Below are 20,764 nucleotides of genomic sequence, written 5' to 3'. Positions count from 1 at the left end.
AAATGAACAAACATTAAGAAAAATATTTTAAAAAAGAAAAGAAAAAGCAGGAGGCAAAATATCACAGGCTTAACATAATGGGATGTAAAAAGCTAAATATTTGTTTTCGGGTCTTCGTGATCGGAGTGGGCATTTTATAAATTTGAGGTGAGCTTTGAGGGCTCTAGGTGAAAAGGAAGCACCCCACCGCAAAGAGCACGGTGATCAACTGCGCTGGGGGTGCCTGGGGGCTCAGTGGGTTAAGGTTCTGAGTGTTCATTTCGGCTCAGGTCATGATCACCCAGTTTGTGAGTTCAAGTCCTGCATCAGGCTCTACCGTGAGCGTGCAGAGCCTGCTTGGGACTCTGTCTCTCCGTCTGCCCCTCCCCTGCTCCCCCTCCGTCTTTCTCTCTCTGCTCCTCCCCTGCTCCCCCTCCGTCTTTCTCTCTCTGCCCCTCCCCTGCTTCACCCTTTGCCAGTCAGACAACTCCTACCATGTGGCATTCAGTTTGCAGTGTTACATTCTAAGAGGTTCTTAATAAACTGGAATGCTCCCGGGGGGAGGACGGTGACAAGGCCGTAGACCATGTCACATGTGAATGGGTTCAAAGGACGAATGGACTGTATCTGTTCCAAAGAAAAGCAGGTAACAGGTGTCTTCAGAAGGCTGGTCAGAATGTCCCGAGCCGCCTCCAGGTTGGACCAAGGGGACCCAGAGCCCGCTGTCGGCAGGGCATCACGAGAATGGAGATTCAGAGACTCGGCGACTGAGGGGGGGCGGGAGTCTCACGAGGGAGGCGGTTCCATGTCCCAGGAGCCCTGAGCTGCAGCTGGGCCACCCGGGAAGGGAGACGTGGTAGGAGAGAGCCCAGGGCTGGGCCGACCCCAAGAGCACACAACGCAGGGGCCGCGTAGACGCAGGAGGTGGGGACAGACGCTCCCGCCACTCTGCTGCCAGAGACGCTTGTTCTCCAGGGGACTCACCCCCCACAGGAAAGCATCAAGGACAAGGGCAGGTCTCCAGGCAGCGGTCGGGGTGGGGCTCCTGCTCCCCTGGGTGGAGACCAGCACCGCCCCATCTGCCCCCGTATTGTTTTCCCCTTCCTGCACCCGGCTCAGCCCGCTCTGCACATCCGCGTCCTGCCCCTGGGGCCCGCGTGTGACAGGACGGGTGGCAGAGTGCTCCAGACGGGATGCTTCAGGCAGACCGGAAAGCCTGCTGCTGGCCGTGTGGACACTGCCCGGCCTTTCCCGAGGTGGACGTCAGTTGAAATCACTGTAGAAAGTGGGGTCTTTCCCAGGAGGGAGCGCCTTCCAGGTGACTGGAGGTGGCCTTGGGCACCTGCCGGGCCAAGTTGGGAATGAGAGCAAGACCCCGAAGGGGGGTGAAGTGCACCTCGAGGGCATCTTCACTTCACCAGCACCGGGACTGAGAGCGTCTCCCCGCGGGACCAGCCCGCTCTGCCCACTGCGGGGAGCCTGGGTAGGAGGACTGTGGGTGAAGGGGTGTGAGTCCCAGCTTGGAGCTCAACAGCCAGGGCATGAGATGACAGGGAGGGGGACGGAGACCAGACTGGGCATCAGCACGCTTGGGCTCTCCCGTTAGGTCGTCCGCCAACTAGATCCGCGGTCTTGAGCAAGTCGGTCCCCAGAATTATAAAATCCTAGAAGCGTCCGGTCTGAAAACCATCCAGTTCTTAAATTTCCTGTGTACATATTTGGTCTGTATTTGTACTGCTGGAAAATACCAGTGTAGTACCTAGAATCATCGAAGCCAAGGGCTGGGAGAATCTAATTGTGAAATGCTATGGCCGGAAAGCCATGAAAAGTCTTTTCCAGTAAGGGTAAGAAGCAACATGTCATAAAATTTTAATTTTCTATTAAAAAACTGTGATCAGGATGGATGAGTTAATGTAACTCATTTGTGAAATAAGGCAATGGCCCCGGGGAGGGCGTGGTCTCTTTATTCTATATTCTCTGGATTCCTCCAAATCTAGAAACCATTATTTTTAAAATACGTAGGAAAACAAGTTGAGCTTTTTACATCACATTATTCCAAGCCCATAATATTTTGTCTGCAACATATTCTAATTTTCTTTAGCTGTATTTCCGTCGTCCGCTTACAAAGCAAGATGTGCCTGTGACTTAAATAGATCCAGTGTTTATATAAAACGTGTGTCGCTGGATAATCAATGCATACTCCAGAATGCGGGCACATTTTTAATAGCACTTTTGTTTTAGTTGAGTCTCTAAGCTGATTAGTGAGGACGGTGGGATTCTAATTGGGGTCCCCATTTTCTTTTAGTCCTTGGAAGACATCCCTTTTTTTTTTTTTTTTCATCCCACATAGTTAATCAGTCATGAAAATCTTCCCAGGAAGAGTTTTGTTCTTACTTTATTCATAGAGAGAATTATCCGGTTCTGGTCGAGGCAGGTTGGCGTTCTGTACAAAAGATATCTTAATGATGTCAAAATGATGTGTGCGTTTCTCACCTTTGGACCAGAGAAAATGGAAGAGTATCTTTTTTTTTTTTTTTCTTCCTAATAGCCAATCTTTCCAAAGTACTCAGCCCTAACTTCATTGTGAGCTGGATTCACACAAATCCTTACAAGTGTGGACGCCTTTGCAGACCTCCCCGCCTGGGCCTCCGCCCGGCAGTGTGAACAGGGCTCTCCCTCACAGCAGGAATGCATTTATGATCATGCATTAAGTCTGTTTTTATTTCTCGTTTTATGGAAAATGCAGTGGTAATCCCTTTAGAATGCCCCTCAGCTTAAATCTCAGAGACCGTTCACGGCCGCCTCTTAATGTCTCAAGAGTGCTTCAAGTTGTATAAGCCCCATATTCAACAGGTAAAGCCCACTTTGTTCTATAGACATGGCTGGAAATAATGTGAAATTAAAGATTTAATCTTCTGGGGGCAACTCAGCCTTTCCTTAGTCCGTCACAAAGAAACTAAAAAGTCTAGCACCTTTTCAGTGAGTAGAAAAGTCTTTGATTGGCAGGGCCTGCTGCATTGATTCCCAAAACTATGTTGCTAAAAATTTTATTAATACAATTAGGCAAAGAGCCCGCCACACAGTCCTACGTGTTGGGGGAGATTTCATTTCATGATGAAGTTTGCTTCTATTATTAACCTAATTGACAGGATTTATGTGCGGGAGAAAAAAGGAATCCAGCTTTGGTGACAAATTAAGTACCTTTTTCTCTGCTCACAAGAAAACCCCGACTCCACCAACACAAATGATAAGTGGCAGTCAAAGCAACAGTGATACGAGAGGACGGGTCAGATGAGCAGAGATTGTGTGGAGCTGAATGTCCTCTTTGTGAGTCCCACCGCCGTGCACTCCGAGACTTTCCAGCTGAGTGTTCCCTGTCTGGCCTGTAATTTGAATTAATTTCCCATATTGAACACCTTCTGGAAACATGGTAGAAAACACCTGCCTCTTTGGTTCTGGAACCCTGACGGACAAATGCACCTGTTAGAGCTTTGTCCTGGAGTCCTGACAGCGAGTGCTGGGGTGGGCTGGGGCTCCGGTATCTCCTTCTCTCATTCCTTCCTTGTCAACCCCCTGCCTCCCTCTGCTTCCTGCTGCAGGAGAAGGTCTGCCTCTGTGCTCTCCTTCGGGACCCCAGGAACAAACCTTTCTCTCTTTTCGCACACACACAATTTGGAGAGTAGTAGGGAGGTCGATGTATGGACATTCGGTGAGGTGGAAGAAATTTCAGGGACAGAGTCCCATGGAGGTCCAGCCAGGCAGGGTAGCCCCGGGCAGAGGACTTCACAAGTGGACTCGTATTTAACACGTGCTAAGGACGGGGCACCTTCCTGGTGAAAATGGAAAAATTGGCCCACACCAATTACAATGTCTCATTTACACATGTCATTAGAAAATAAGTTGACAGTTAAGTAAGTTCCCTAGGTAATTGCAATTTGCCCATCTGCAAAGAGGAGAGTGTGTATGTGGTAGGTGGATGTGTGTCAGCTGGGCACGTAAGACTCAGATGCACCAGGATAATTTCCTTGGAGTTTTCTGGAAAGATATCTTGACCTCAGCATCTTCCTCTTTCCTCACCATCTTTTCCAACAGATTTCTTACCAGTATATAGCAAGTAACAAATGAGGATGAGAGTTTTGCATCATTTGGCTAAATAAAAGCTATCCCTGTAATAAAATGATCTCCTTCCCCCCACCCCCGTCAGAAAAATAAAAAGGGGAACTTCCTCCACTTGATAAAGAGCATCTACAAGAACCCTACAGCTTATCTTATACTTCATGATAAAAGACCAAATGCTTTCTCCCCAAGACCTGGAACAAGGCAGAGATGTTGCGCTCACCACTTTTATTTAACACAGCGCGAAAGTCCCAGCCACTGTAATAAGGCAAGAGAAGGAAATGGACAGCATACAGGTTGGGAGAGAGGACCCTGTCCCTACTTAGAGATGACATGGTTACAGACACAGAAAACCCAAGGAATCTGCAAACAGCTCTTCCTGCTAATAAGTGAGGTCAGCAAGTTCACAAGAGACAAGATAGGCGTTCAAAAATCAATTGTATCTCTACACGCTGGCAGTGAGTCCATGGACATCGATAGCGAAGATATAGCACCACTTACGGTTGCTCAAAAAATGAAATATTTATGAGTAAATCTTACAAAACGTGCAGAGGACTTGGGTGCTGAGAGGCGTATCATGTTCTTGGACTGGAAGAGTCAACACAGCAAAGATGTCAAATTTTCCCCACACCGATACAAGGTTTTTACACAATTCCTATCAGAACCCGGCGAGATTTTTTTTTTGTAGATACAAGCAAGATTATTCTCAAGTTTATATGAAAAATGCAAATGACCTGGAATAGCCAAAAAATTTTTTTGTAAAGGGAGACTAAAGCGGAAAGATCGGTCTCCTGATTTTGGGACTTACTGCACGACGACGGTAACCAAGACTGTGTGGCCCTGGCACGGAAAGAGATGTGTAGACCATGGAGCGGAACAGAGAGCCCAGAAATAGACCCACACAAATGTGCCTAACTCATTTTTGACAAAGGTGCAAACACGATTGAATGGAGGAGGGATGGCTTTTCCTAAAAATGGTGCCGGAGCAGTCAGATATTCATCTGCAAAGAAATAAGAGTCAGCCCAATTCTCACACTTTCCACAAAAATGGATCATGGACTCAAACGTAAACTATTAAACTGTAAAACTTTCAGAAAAAGTATGGGAGATCTGCAGGATCTGAGCCAGGGCAAAGTGTTCTCAGACTTGACATCAAAAGCATCGTAAAAACAAAAACAAAATGATAAACTGAACTTGACGTAAATGAAAAACTTGTGCCAAGAAATGCCACGGGGAGGAGAACACACTTACAAAGCCCCGATCTGACAGAGGACTGGTATCTAGAATGTTCTCCTGGGGATGAGTTGAGCAGCATGGAGATCGCGGTTAGGAATACTCCATTATATACTTGAAAGTTACTAAGAGAGTAGTTCTTGAATGTTCTCATCACACAAAACACCTGTAGCTATGCACGATGAGGGGTGTGAAGTAGATTCTCTGTGGCGATCGTCCCAAAATATCTGCAAAATGTTGAATCCTTACATTGTACCCCCAAAACTAACATAATGTTGTATGTCAATTATACTGCAATTTTAAAAGTGAGAAAAAGTAGACTCTTTAAAAAAGTGAAAGCCCAACAGTGAAAAACAAGAGGAAAGAAACAACAAAGCTAAACGGAACAAAAGCAAACAACCCAATTAGAAAACGGGCCTGTGAGAAGGCGCTCAGCGTCATCAGCCATTGGGAAAGCCACAGTCAGAGACCAGCGCGTGCGTGCTGGAATGCGTAACATAAAAAATGGTGACAACAGCAAGGATGTGAAGAACCCAGATCACCCTTCCACTGCTCAAGGAGGGTAGAATTTTATAGCCACCCCGGAAAACAGTTGGCAGTGTCTTTAAAAACTAATCACACAGGGGCACCTGGTGGCTCAGACGGTTAAGCATCTGACTCTTGATTTCAGCTCAGGTCATGAGCTCACGGTTCCTGAGTTCGAGCCCCAGGCTTCCCACAGATATCATGGAACCCGTTTAGGATTCTCTCTCTCCCTCTCTCTCTGCCCCTCCCTTGCTCACACTCTCCCTCTCAAAATAAATAAATAAACTTAAAAAAAATTCTTATTAAAAACACTAATCATGCAACCACCACAGAACCTGGCAATTGCACTTCTGGGCTCTTACCGCAGAGGGATGAAAACCTATGTTCACACAGACACCCGTGCACAAGTGTTTATAGCAGCTGTATTTGTAATAATCCCAGACTGGAAACAACCCTCTGTCCTTCAAAAGGTAAACAACTGTGGCCCATCCGTACTGTGGAATAAACTCAGCAACAAAAAGGAGCTGTTGACACATGCAAACACCTAAGTGAATCTTCAGAGAATTGTGCTCGGTAAAAAAAGAGTCAACCCCAAAAGGCTACACATTGTATGATTCCATTTACATAACCTTCCCGAAGTGACTGAATTACAGAGATGGAAAACAGGTGAGTGGGCACGAGGGGTAAGGAGAAGGTGGGGAGGGAAAGAAGGCGGTTTGGCAACACCAGCATTGTGTGGTGATGGAAATGTTCTGAGTCTTGGCTGCATCGGGGACAACACCCGGTTGCGATATGTGCCGAAGTGTTTTGTAAGATGTCACCGCTGGGGGAGTCTGGGTAAAGGCACCCGCGATCTTTGTATTACGTCTGCATTGTCTCTCAAACAAAGTTCGATAGAAACAAAGTCTCTGTGGCACAGTGATGGACAAAACTTCAAAGTTCTTGAGGTTCGGAAGTGGGCAGAGGCATCCTGCAACTGAGCTCCTGGCAATAACAGAGTTATGTTCTCTAAGGCAATGTCATGGACCCAATCTGGGCTTATCATTTAAACCATGGCCCAGGGACTGAAGGCTAAGCTCCTGTGAGCCCTGTGCTGGGCAATGGCTTACACAAAGTCACAGGCCTGGGGACACAGGGGAATACAGACACAGCTGTGGACCAGAACCCAAGACTGGCCACCTGATTCCCAAGAGCTGGTTCTTTGACGCCCGCAGGGTCAGCACAGGGGCCGCAGTCCTGGGCTAGGCCCCTCGGAGGCTGGGGTCAAGAAACGGAAATGCAGGAGGACTGGGAGGGGTGAGTGTGGAGGGGAAAGGAGAGAGCATCCCACTCACAATGAGAATGTGAGCACAAACCATCACACATAAGAAGACAGAGACAGAAACGGAGAGCACAGCCAATTGTTGGAACATGAATTCACTCCAGAGGAAAGGAAAATAATGCAATTTCAGAACGGCTGTGAGCAAATTAAGCAATAACAGGCTGAAATTACACAATGAGAGGTGACTACGAAAAGAGATCTTGGGAATGAACAATATGGCTCAAAAGAAGGGACCTGTAGGCAGGACGCCCTGAGACTGAGCACAGAGAGCAGAGGGCTCGCGTTCTCGGCCACAGCCCAGGGCAGAGACCACAAACTGATGCTTATGAGAAGCACTGAGAACATGTACGGGGAGAATTTCCAACTTGGATCAAATAGGAATTCTGGAAGAGAAGAAGAAATTGTGAAGAAGGAATATGTGAAAAAAAGAATGGCTGGGAATTTCCAGAATCGAAAAACACGAATTCCCGCGTCAAAAATGCACTCGGAAAACAAAGAGACTTAAATAAAAGTCCATATGGAAAGATATGACAATGACACTATAAAGAGTCAACAGTAAAGAATGAACGTGGTATAAACAGCATACAATGTTCAGTACATGGATGCAGAGTGTAGAGCATACATTTAGAATAAAGAATACAGCGCATTAAAAGCACTAGAGAGAAAGCAGAACAATAATTGTCCGGGAACAAACAGCCACCAAAAGGCACCAGAAGACCATGACCCATATCTTCAAAATGCTGATGGAAACGATTCTTCACCTCGAATTCTGCCCCAGAAAATCCGGCAACGCTGAACCACACAGGCTGATTGCTGACGAATCTGGGCGGCCCCAGTCCCTCAGCCACGGTGCCCCTGGCCGCGGGGAGTGTGTGCCCATCCTGCCCCAGTACAGGTGACCAGCCCGAGCCCAGAATGATCCACTGATCGGCCCGAACTGGCATCGTTAAGACCACCCATATGCCCACTCGGTGCATATCCCAGGAAACTGTCAGTGTCCTAAGTGTCTCGTTCCTTCTGGCTCTCCTTCAGCGTCCCTACCCAGATATTCCTGGCGCTCATGGTCTGGATGTCAGGTGTCCGTCTAGAGTGATTATGTGAGCTCAGGGACAGCCATTGTTGCTCTGAAGTTAGGGAGGAGGTGACCATAGAGATGATGCCTGGCTGGCGACGCTCTCCCCCTGTGTGTCCTCCTTGGATGCTTTCCCAGGTGGTGACTCTTGTTTACACACCCCGAGTGTGGTTACGGGACAGTTTCCTTTGCCAGATTTCCCCGTACTGTTGTTTCTCTTTGGAGGGATTTTTAAGACAGTGGTTGGTTTATCTTCATTTGCTATGAAGACTTGGACCTGAACACAAAACCATGAAAGGTTCATAGGGAGCTGTCCTGATCTAGAGACTCAGACAAGTGCTAAGTATTAGGATTTTTAAGTGCTTGCCATTAACATTCAACCTGCCCACTAATTTTCCGATTCAAGATTAAATCAGGTGAGTAAAGAGCATGGAAAACTCCAATTTGTTTTTTTTTTTTTAAAGTTTATTTGTTTATTTTGAGAGAGAGACAGAGAGAGATCATGAGCAGGGGAGGGGCAGAGGGAGAGAGGGAATCCCAAGCAGGCTGCACACTGTCAGCACAGAGCCCGATGTGGGGCTCGAACTCACGAACCCTGAGATCATGACCTGAGCCGAAATCAAGAGTCGACGCTCAACCGACTGAGCCATCCAGGCGTCCCGGAAAAGTCCAATTCTTAGAACCAGTGTCCTTAGAAACCAGTTAACACAAAAACGAGTTAACCCACCAGTTCACCAGTTAACATAAAAACATTGCAAATAACAAAAATATGAACTGCGGTCCTCACTGTTTTGAGGTGGGGGGAGGGACCATTCGGTAGCATTCTTTGCGACAGCAGGTGGGAACAGAGCACCTTCAAACCCCAAAATAGTGTTTTAAAAAAATAATCGGGGGGCGCCTGGGTGGCGTAGTCGGTTAAGCGTCCGACTTCAGCCAGGTCACGATCTCGCGGTCCGTGAGTTCGAGCCCCGCGTCAGGCTCTGGGCTGATGGCTCAGAGCCTGGGGCCTGTTTCCGTTTCTGTGTCTCCCTCTCTCTCTGCCCCTCGCCCGTTCCTGCTCTGTCTCTCTCTGTCCCAAAGATAAATAAACGTTGAAAAAAAAAATTAAAAAAAAAAAAATCGGGCTTTCAGGCTAACCATGAATACCTATTAAACCAGACTAGCAGAAATTATTTCTGTATTCACCTCTACAGTGACACGAAGGTATTTAAAGGTAAACTATGAACATAAAGTGCTCTATTCTGATTTATTAGTTCACTTCAAGTGAGGTAGCCTGGGAACCTACCCAGAGCTAACAGTTCCCATTAGAAAACGTTTCCTTAATTACAAACAGCTGATGTGCAAATAAATATTTAGAGCCTAACAGATTTATAATTTGGAGATTTGTGTGACCGTTTTGCTCACAAAGTCCTTGATGGGTGTGAAGAGTAGAAACCGTCTGACCCCCCGGTGTCCACTCAGCCTGGGGCGAGGAGTCTCCAACTCGTTTGGGGTCCCCGGCCACGGGCCTTTACCCCAAGCCCATTGTCATCCTGCCCTAAGGGTCCAGCCTCCCGTCCTGGTTTTGTTCCGTTTGGCCGAGCAGCGGTTGGTCACCCGGGTGCGGTGCATACGCGATGGATGCCAGGCCTGAGCCCGGACTTTAATCGATGAGGACAAGTTCCCAGGGTCAGCGGTGCAGGGCTGGACTTGGAATTGGCTCCCGTGTGGGGAGATGGGACTTTCGGGGGTGACTCGGAGGGAAGTAAGTCTATCTGAAGAGTAAAGGCAGAGGCAAACGGGAAAGCCAAGCAATGAGACGTGCCCTTTGGAAAGGGCTCTCGGAGGGGAGACTGGCCCCCGATAACATTTAAATAGACACAGGGTGACCCTACTGCTCCCTCTCCGGCCCCCTCCCAGCCTCCCCGCTCGGGCCTCCCTGCATTGTTCCTTCCCTCTGCCTTTCCTCTTGTCGGCTCCCTTCCTCCCTCAGACCTGCTTCCTCTCCCACAGAACCCCCAGCTTCCCATCATTTCCAGAGCCCAGCCTCACGCCAAGTGATCTTGGCACTTGCCATGTTACTTACCCCCCAAACATTTTAATTTTTAAAAAGAACGCAAGGGGCGCCTGGGAGTGCTCAGTCGGTTGAGCGTCCGACTTTGGCTCAGGTCATGACCTTGCGGTTCATGAGTTCGAGCCCCGCATGGGGCTCTGTGCTGACAGCTCGGAGCCTGGAACCTGCTTCGGATTCTGTGTCTCCTTCTCTCTTTCTCTGCCCCTCCCCTGCTTGCACTTGGTCTCTCTGTCTCTTTCTCAAAGATAAATAAACATTAAAGTAAATAAACAAACAAACATTTAAAATAAAAAAAAAGAGGAACATAGAAGTAAAGCAAAGGAGTATGTCACTAATGGTGAAATGTTAAGACTCGACAGGTGGCCTTTCAGATGTTCCTCTCCCACCATCCAGAAGCTGTTCCAGGCGGGTGTCACCAGTCTCCCCGTGACACACCCCTTTCTGGGGCGTACGTTAACAAACACCTCCGGTCTCTGACACATCGTGAACCGAAAATGGGGGTCCACCGTGGGGTCACTGTTAGGGTCACCGCTCACTCCTTCTCTGGTGGCAGACAGCCGAGGGACCCACCAGCGGTCTCAGCGAGAGGTGGGCAGCTACAGTTACGTTTCTGCCGAGGTGGCCGGGGCTCTGGCCACTGTCACACACACTCCTGACGCCACCCTGCAAAGCACAGGGCCCGGGTGCCCCACGCACAGTGACGTGGTCATTGTAATTCCTGGCGTTGAACGGAACACCCTGCAAGAACTTTCCTGGGGTCTTCTCACTGGATCCCATTCGATCCTCTGAAATGCTGGGGGGGGACGGTAAGCAGGAAAGGCTTTCTTGTCCCCTTTCTTCCAGTGAGAAGTGAGGCACAGGGGGGCTGTGACCTGCCCAAGGTGACGCAGCTCGATGCCAGTCTTCGCCGGCATTTAAACAAGTCCTCTTTCTCACCGCAGGGCCAAAGCTGCCTGCCTCCCACTGATTTTTCTGAATTAAAGTAATTGCTAACTCGAGGCTCTGGTGATTGAAAACTGATACTGGAGAATAGATTTCTGGTTGTCAAGGTACAACTGAGGCACAGCAGCGATAAAGAGGCTTTGCCAAGATCCCCCCAAGTGGAAGACAGAGTCCCAGAGGCTCCTGGGAGTCTCCCAGCCCCCGTGAAGACAGGAGAGGAGAGGGAGGACGGGGGACGCATTTACTGACCTGCCACGTTTTAGAAGAAAACAGATTTTCCAGAAGTCAGACATTTAAAAATCGAATGCCGCTAAGGTAGCAAGAGCTCAGGAGTCAGGCGGGTAATATGTATGCGCATTCGTTAACAAATAATCCCCACGTGGGGCCAAGTCGTGGGTGCCGGGGACTCAGGATGAAGCAGTGTGGTCCCTGCGGCCGGACATGCTGTTTGGGCAGGAAGTTCTGTCTGTCTGTGAGCAGCGTGCAGGCTCCAGGCGCGGGCGGGTGTATGCGGGCTCAGCTGGGGCACTGTGACGTCTGGGGAGCTGGTCACAAGCCCGCGCTCTGGGCTGGTGTGGACCCCGCCCTCGGAATCGCCGTCGCAGCTCGGTAGCCCGGAGACGGCCGAGGGGCGTTCTGTCTCCAGTCCCCAGCAGCCACAGGGCCTTGGACCGCATCTCCCTTCCTGGCCGTTAGCGAAAGCCACACTTCCTGTGTACCTACAGAAGGGACATGGGATGTGTGGGGCAGGTGTCACTGACCTACTGAGAAGCTCTGCTCCCCGCCGGGGCCTCCCGCACGCCCGTGGTGCCCGAGCCGCGGGGACTCAGGTCCGAAGGGCTCGGCCTCCCCCCTGAGCGGGTCAGGAGGGAGGTCTGGATCCACAGTCCAGTCCCGGTCGTGATCGTGTTGTGGGGCCTGAGGCATGTTGAGGTCACTCCACGACTCCCTACTCATCCCTGATCCACCGAGAGCGATGAGGTCTTCTCTAGGGGACTGTCCCGTGCCAGTGCTGTCCCTGCACGCGGGGGCGCCGGCTGTCAGGACGCAGAGCACACGACGGGGCGCCGAGGAACAGGCAGAGAGCAGGCCGGCCGCCGGGACACGCACGCCAGCCAGAGACTCGTGCTGGGGCCTCAGGGCGCTGGGGCGGCTCAGGGGGACTGGCCGTGGAGGAAGGGGCGGCGGGGAGATGTCAGGAGTGCTGGGCGTGGCTGGCAAACCAGTCCCCTCTCCTCCACTGGGAGACGCCTATCCGGGCCTGGGCCTCCTCTGCCCAGCGAGGACATCACTTGCTCTTGGAGGAGGACATTAAACTGCCCACACACAGGAGCAGATCCCTTCTAACCTCTTCTTCAAACATCGGCACGGACAGCGGGGCTCTGACTTGCAAAATTCTTCCGGCTGCTGCAAAGAGACAAAGGGCCCGCCTTCGTGTCAAAGAGAACCTTTGCAAACACGCGTGTGAGACAAGACGCCTGTTTCCCTCACCGGAGTGGATGCGGTCATGACCCTCGAAATGCACGTCAAGGAAACTGTGTGGCTCAGGACAGATTATAAAAGGCAGCAGTGGCACGGTGGTTTGGGAGGAGGGCCCCAGCTCTCTGATGACACTGTCCCGGCCACAGGTGACACCCTCCAGCCCGAGAGACGCGGGGGCAGAAAGGGGGACTTGCCTGTTACCAGTAGCACAGCCAGCAAAGCTGCTGCCTGGTGACACGGGGGGTCTATCGTAAGTGTCTTAATCACTGGTGCCCCCCTGTCGGGGCCCTGACGGGCGTTCCCCTCCGCCAGCAACTCCTCTCGGATGGATAAGTCCTGGGTTCGGACTGTTCGATGCCCGGCGTGTGTTTCCCTGCACACACACAGCCACGGAGACAGGGAGTCATCGGGCCCCGCGCTCTGCACGTTGGCAGAGTCCCCAGAGCTCACCTGCGGGAGCACAGGAGCAGAGAACCATGGGGACCACTTCTCTTGGGTCCTCTGCTTCAGCCCACCCCACCCTCTGGTCCTGGAGTCACCCCCCCACACACACACACACACATGCACACACGCAGCAGAGCAGAAGTGACTTCAGATCGAGTGGGAGGAGCCGCTGGGACTCAGGCCTGAACGTGCGCCGGGTGTCCCTCCTGACCCGGCTTCCCGGGCGGCGCCTGACCTGGGCCTGCAGCTCTGGGTTTCCGTGAAGCAGAGGCCCACGGGGGTGCGAGGGCGGGCGCGTGTGTCTTTTCTCAAACAGACACAGGTGCCGAGGGCAACTGAGAAGCAGCACCCCGGGGCCACGGAGAGTAAGCACGCGCACCGGGGGAGACCCAGTCCCCCAACGCCCAGCTCCAGCTGTGCCCGCAGCCGCCTTCCTCCGCCGCAGAGCCTGGGCCGGGCGGAGCTGCCCCGGGACCAGGAAAATGTGGCTCAGACACGCGACAACCCCACCACCCCTTGAATGTCCTTTCTGAAGCCTCCGCATCCGGTGACAAGCAGACCGAAGTGTGCAGGGCTCAGACCCGGTGCCGCTCCCCTCGGCCCGGGGCACCCCGCGTCACCAGGGGACACAGACCCCTTCAGAAATCACTGAGCTGCCTGCATTTCTGGGTGTGGATTAGGAGTCAGACGCGATGCAGCCACATCCCAGAGGCTCCCGCTGACGCCCTTCCGGGTACGGATGCCCCCAGCTGGTCCGAGTGTGGTTTGGACCTCACTGTGGAGTCCGGGGTGCGTGTCAGGCTCAGTGCGGTCTCCCCGTGGCCCCCGGGAAGGTGGGTTCCCGGAGAGCAGAGCCCTCGCCTCCTGTCCCCCTGGGGTAGTGCTGACCGCGCACTCGGCAGGGCTCGGAGCGCGTTGCCAGAGGGAAGATCGGACGAGCAGAGGGGAGCGGGCTCCCCTGGTCTGTGGTTGGGAGCAGGAACCCTCCCCGGAGGACATGTCCCACCCAGGAGCACGGTGACGTAGAACTGCCTGCGCCTCCCCGCTCAGACCAGGAGGAGCCCCGGGTCTGTGGCCGTTCTTTCTGATTCTGTTTGTCCCCTTCGGTTCTGTTTGGAGGCCTGGGGCCAATCTCTCTGTCCCCCTGCTCGCTGCGCTGGCTCCCCTGTCCCCGGGGCTCACACCCCACCCTCTCCGCCCACCTGCCCGCTCCCCGAGAGCCATTCCGGGTCCTTCCGCAGCGGTGTCCCCGCACCCCTCCGCCCTCCCCAGCCCAGGACCCCTGTCGTTTCCCTAGCTTACGAGGCAGACCGTCGGGATCGAGTTAGGAAAGCAGAACCCGAGTCAGACCGCGAACGCCCCGTGGGCATCCCTGCTGCCCACTTGCTCCGGCATCCAGGGGGCCTTCTAGGCTCGTGCAAGGCCGAGGGAGGTCCCGGGGACGGGACGCCCATCCCGTGTCCTCTGAGGCTCAGCAGACGGTCCTCGGGCAGGACCGTTTACACAGCTCCCCTGAGAGCTTCCACGGGGACCAGCCCCGTGTCTTCCTTCCCCCGCCTCACGTCCTTCGCTTGTGTTTCCCGCGGCCTGCTCCCAAACCACTCCTGAACCATCCTTCCTCAGGGCCGGCTCCGCGGGGACCCGAGCTGAGCTGTGTTCCCCTGGGCCCAGCGTCAGGAGCACACGGCACGGAGGAGCAGCCTCCTCGGAGGCTGTTCCGGTGGTGGTATTTGCTCACCAGCCTTATTTCAAGGTCGAGGGGCTCGGGGAACCCACCGGCGGCATTTACAGTTGCAGCTGGTGCAAAGTCACGGTTCTGAATTGAGCTGCTCCCTGCTCCTGCCTGCAGACTCACCACACCGGCAAGAAGCCAGTCTCAGCATCCCCCGGGGCCAGAATCCACCTAACGCAGGAACGAAAGTGGGAACAGATTGGGAAACTGGTCAGGACGTCGGCGGTCCCTGTGTTTTCCCTCCAGACCTTCCCACCAGACGTTTGTTTCTTTGAAGTCCATTTCTCCCCGCATCCCGACACCCCCGCCCCTAAATGAACCCACATCCACGACTCCACGGCAGCTCTCGGCCAAGCTGTCAGGACGTTCCTTCACGGAGAGGGGCCGCAGCAGCTCCCATAGGTAAGGACAAACGTACACCTGAGCCCAGGCTAAGTGTGTGTCTGAGGTGACAAGCTCACCTTGCTTCCCCAAAACAGCTCCGCTGCGTTTCCTCCACTTGCTGGAGGCAGTTGTGTGCCTTGGGGGCAAAAGTCTCACGAGACACGACAAAAACGCCTTCCCTCTTTCAAAGCCTGACGCTTTCCCGGAGAAGGGAAGACCGTCCCATTCGCTTGTGGCATCTCAGTAAGAAGGCATCGGTGTGAAGAGGAAGGTTCTGGACAAGAGAATCGGTAACGACAGTCTGTGTCTTCCCTGCAGTGCATAGACGTGTCCGGGCAGCTCATCTGTGCGGTAAAGGCTGGTGGCCCCGGAGGCCAGGCATCTGGCCATCCCGTCACCGACGGAGAACGGACGGAGCAAGGAGGCGCCTACCTCAGGACGGCGTGAGTGAGCAGAGACACACGGGAGCCAGTCTCCAGTGCCCCCGAATGACACGTGCTGAGCGTCCCCCCCGATCGGGACAAGGACAGGGAGGACATTAGAGGGACACAGATCCTGGCTCACAAAGGAGGCATTTCCAGCAGCGGGAGCTAGAAATGGAATTTCTAGCAGGTGCATCCGTAACGGCCTCTGACTCTGGACAGGTTGGACCCCGGGTCACATCTCCAAGGGCCCCCCTAACTCCCTCCCGCCTCTGATGGGACCGATGCTTTTTGGGTCCATCATCCGGAATCTGACCCCCATGGACCTCAACAGTTTTGCTTAGCATCTTACTCCATTGTACGGGCTTGGGAACTGAGTATGTTTTTATGTTCTTAGTGGTTCTTCAGCTAGAGTAATTAAAAAAAAAAATTCAAAGTCACAGGACTATTACCATTTTTTAGACTTTCCTTAGATTTTCTAGTGTCACATCCAAATCCCCTTGAAATCTCAAAGGTAACTAATGGGCCTAATGGTTTTCCTAAGTGTGGGGTTTATTGAATTATATTTTTATAATATGCCCATTATGGAACCTTATGTAAGAGTTACATGCACTGAATTCGCTTTGGAATTTAAATATATTTTGAACTCATGACATGGGACTCTTGCCAAAGGGAATTGTAGGAAAGGGGCTCGGGACAGAGGACTTGTTGCATGCTTTCTAAGCGCTTGCAGCCCGTGGGGAAGGAGTCTAGGGAGGGGAGCGAGACGTCTGGCGCATCACCGTAGGTCAGCCCCACATGGTGACCAGGAAGGCTAACCGTCCAAAACCAGAGGTTGAAAAAAGATCGGGGGCACGTGCAGTTCTGTGATACAGAATCAGCTGCCCGTCTTTCCATATTTGTCTTTTATTTAGCATAGGGAGAAAGAAAACAGAGGATAATTGGCTGCTTGGATTTATTGGTTTTCTCTTAATGGAAACTCTATACACGAGATATTAGTCTTTATTTTCAAAGATGAAGAGAGAAGTCATAATCTGTGCGTGCTGAAATAGACAAGTGGACAATGGTGACCATTTCCAGCTACGTAGCTGTGTGTGAGGTCCACTAGCTTGCAACACCGGCCGCCATGGGACCACACAGACCGTAACTCTCCGTCCACCATTCCTTCTGCTTTCTCTTCCGTCTCTTCCTCCGGCAGGAATGACCTTGAGCCTTGTGCCCTCCCTTGTACAGAAGGCCTGATACCAGTCATTGTTCTGAGTATAATTCATCATGTTCCCCGTGGTGGAGAGTTTGTGTATTGTGCCTTTGGTCGTGTCGTGGAAAAGAGGGCTCGGTTGGGAAAATGTGGGCACCAGAGAGCGAAAAGGGAGAGGCATTTGTTTTAGGGTGCAAGGCTGAACAGGGATGTCCCTGGAGTCACACGGTCTCTTTGCAAGTCCGCCTCCGCGCCTCCCTGTTAAGGCCTTCCGAGCATTGCAAGAATACTGTCTATTTCCTGCTGGCTGAGAATCTAGCTCCCAACTGCAAGGTCACTGTTTTGAAGTTGAGTTTCATCTGTGCTGTGATGAATGGACGTCTCTGAGTGAACAGAACGTTCTGTCCCGCTGCTAAAGATAAAGTATAGAGATGGCATTTTTAAAGGCCGCAGAGCAGAGACCCTACCAACAAAGACATTTAGTTTGCTTTAATTGTGGCTGTTTTAATGCATATTGGTGGTTCAAATCTATAAAGGCTCCAAGACATAATGCAATTGTGTTTTTTAAAAAAAACTTTCCAGCTTTATAAATTGGAGAAATTAATCAAATTAAAATAGTCTCGAGAAAGCTCTCAGTGGGATTCCATCCAAGTGGTGGACGAGATCTTGGCCCCCCAGATGGCAGGGCGCCCGAACCCTTCCTCCCGACGGTCTTTGTGACTGCAGAGCAGAGCTTCCCTGCCAGGTCCGGCAAGCTACCTCGGTGTCTTCTTAGGAAGTGGCCGGTAATTGTAATAATATTAATAATGCTGATCTGAATGGGGCTCAAGATTAAAGAGCAGCTGTGTTAACATTAAATCATCTCCTGATAATAGATCTGACTTTTAGAAACAGCCAGGAGTTGTAACCGATGGAAAGAATTTGGTTTCCCTTACCAGTGTTACAGAACGAAACGGAAACTCATTGTCTGCTGCCTCTCTTTTGTTGCTCTTGAGGTTAAGGACTTTTGTCCTCCGGACTTTGTTGGCTGTGCTGTTTTGTGTATGTGAATTGTCTTTTCATGTCTTTTGACTCTTAATGACTCATAATGTCCTTTGTATATGAAGGCTCTTAAACTTTTTTCATGTATGTTTCAGTTGCTCAAGCGGTTTTGTTCCATGTGTTTTCCTTTCCCCAAAGGAAAACATCATTGTCTTCGTGGACCATAACAATTGTTCATTTTCATCACGGAAAAAGGGAAGATTCAAACATAACAGAAAAATAGGAGGAAGAAGACAAAAATCCTCCAAAACCACATCACCAGAGAAAGCCACTGTTGGTTTATATGTTGGTGAATAGTTTTCCAGACATTCTTGTGCGAATTAGGATTTTATGCCAAGGCATTATTGTAGGCGTTTTGTGATGTAACCTCTTATTTGCTAAAGTATTTATCACGGGTCTTCTGGTCAATAACAGTGAGGGTAGACATATATCATCAACTTGGGCTTTGCAATATTTCAGTGAATTAACTAGTTTGTAGGATTTAGTGTGTGCTATTTTTTGCGGTTAATTTTTGAGCATTTAAAATACACCAAGAAATGTGCTAAGTAATATTGAATGCACCATATTACTTAATCCTCGTATTTTCTCCCACTTTTTTAAAAAGATTAAATTACTTTCTTGACGGTAAAACTGGCCAATGCAACTTTCTTCCTTGTTATCACTTACCGTCATTTTTTTTATAATCTAAAAAAATTTTTTTTAATGTTTATTTTTTTTTTGAGAGAGAGAGAGAGAGAGAGAGACTGAGCAGGGGAGGGGCAGAGAGAGGGAGACACAGAATCCGAAGCAGGCCCCAGGCTCTGAGTTGTCAGTACAGAGCCCGACGCGGGCCTCGAACTCACAGACTGCGAGATCATGACCTGAGCCGAAGTTGGACGCTTAACCGACGCGGCCACCCAGGCACCTGACTTACCATCATTTTTTAAACTTTCTCTCCTCCCTCCCTCCCTTCTTATTCTCTTTTTGTGTCTGCATATCATGGTCTACACACGTTCTGCTTTTGACCGTTTGGGATTTTATTGACGGTACTTTCCCTGATACATGTTAGCCAAGTTTCTACAGACATCAAAAAAGGTTTTATTTTCTCTAGATTATTAATTTCTATATTACATCATTTGTAAGGTTATTGGTTATTTCTTCATTCTCTCTCTATCTTTCTTTAAAATTTGTTTCATCGGTCAAGGCTGAATATCGGGTCCCCTACTACATTTTGTTTTGGGTGATGTCTTTCGAATCGTTAAAGTTCCTAACAGTCATACATCTGTGTTGCGAATCGGACCCTTTAAAATACAAAGTTATTGTCTTTGTCCTTCTGATATCTTTACTTGCGTGTCTACAGTGCATGATTATCATTCTGTGATCTCTCTTTCTGTATGCACACGCACAATTCATCTTTTGAATCCTTTCCTGTCACTTCATTTTATGAGCTTGTAAATAGCGTGTAGTGGGTTTATCACTAAGTGTAGGAGCTGTTGTGTAAGTGAAAGTCTGGAGTTCTTTATGCAGGACGGGCCCCCCCGCATGCTGGCCTCCTAGAGAAGGAGCCTTTGCAAATGCTCCGTGCAAAGGCTCCTGTGACCAGAGGCCTGGATGCCGGCCCCATCACACCGGCAAGAGACACACGCCACAGAGCCGCACTGCCCACGGGGTGGACACGGCTCCAGGTCGTGGCTAGGGCACCCCCATCCTGGATAATACAAGAGAGGGGCCAGGAATTCTAATGCATGCAGCTTCTGAGCCCCACAGTCCAAGGGTCAGAATCTCTCCTGGAGTAGAAAATCAGGTTTTGCTGGATTGCTGCCCGATGGCCTGAGTGTTGCTGTGACTGCCTTTGCAAAAGACGAAGCCCCAGCCTACCCGACCCGGTGTGTGGCCTGCCTGGTCACCTGGTCTGCCCAGCAATCACCTGCTTGTTGTTTCACCTGAGAGTTTCAGCCTGGCCTCTATCACACTCGGCCTTCTGTCCCATCTTAGCTACCTGGAGCCCAGAGACGGTCTCATCTGTCAAGATGTGACCCCAAATCAAGAAACAAGTGGGAGGAGAGGCAGCTGAGGGCCCAATACTGTGTGGGCATCAAGCAGGCATCCCAGACGGCAGCCTCAGGGATCCCAAGGGCCGGGTGAGATCCAGAACGGTAGCCTGGGTGCAGAATTCTCTGTGGCTCAGACCTCACGTCCCTTCTGGATTTTTTAAATAATTATTGCCCCGTTAGCTAACATACAGTGTATACAATGTAGTCTTGGCTTCAGTGTAGATTTCCGTGATTCATCGCTTCCCTACAACACCCAGTGCTCATCCCCACAAGTGCCCTCCTCTATGCCCATCACCCACTTTCCCTTCTACCCCCCCATCCACCCTCAGTTTGTTCTCTGTATTTAAGAGCCTCTTATGGTTTGCCTCCCTCCCTCTCTGTTTGAGACTATTTTCCCCCTTCCCTTCCCCCATGGTCTTCTGTTAAGTTTCTCAAGATCCACATATGAGTGGAAACATGATATCTGTCCTTCTCTGACTGACTTATTTCACTCAGCATAATACCTTCCAGTTCCATCCACGTTGTTGCAAATGGCAAGATTTATTCCTTCTCATCACCAAATAGTATTCCTTTGTATACATAAGCCACACCTTCTTTATCCATTCGTCAGTTGATGGACACTTGGGCTCTTTCCATACTTTGGCTGTTGTTGAAATTGTTGCTATAAACATGGGGTTACAAGTGCCCCTATGCATCGGTACTCCTGTATCCTTTGGATAAATTCCTAGCAGTGCTATTGCTGGGTCGTAGGGTAGTTCTATTTTTAATTTTCTTGGGAACCTCCACA

This window comes from Prionailurus bengalensis, chromosome A2 (genome assembly GCF_016509475.1).
Source record: "Prionailurus bengalensis isolate Pbe53 chromosome A2, Fcat_Pben_1.1_paternal_pri, whole genome shotgun sequence".
Taxonomy (NCBI): domain Eukaryota; kingdom Metazoa; phylum Chordata; class Mammalia; order Carnivora; family Felidae; genus Prionailurus; species Prionailurus bengalensis.
Note: the sequence above shows the minus strand (reverse complement) of the source record.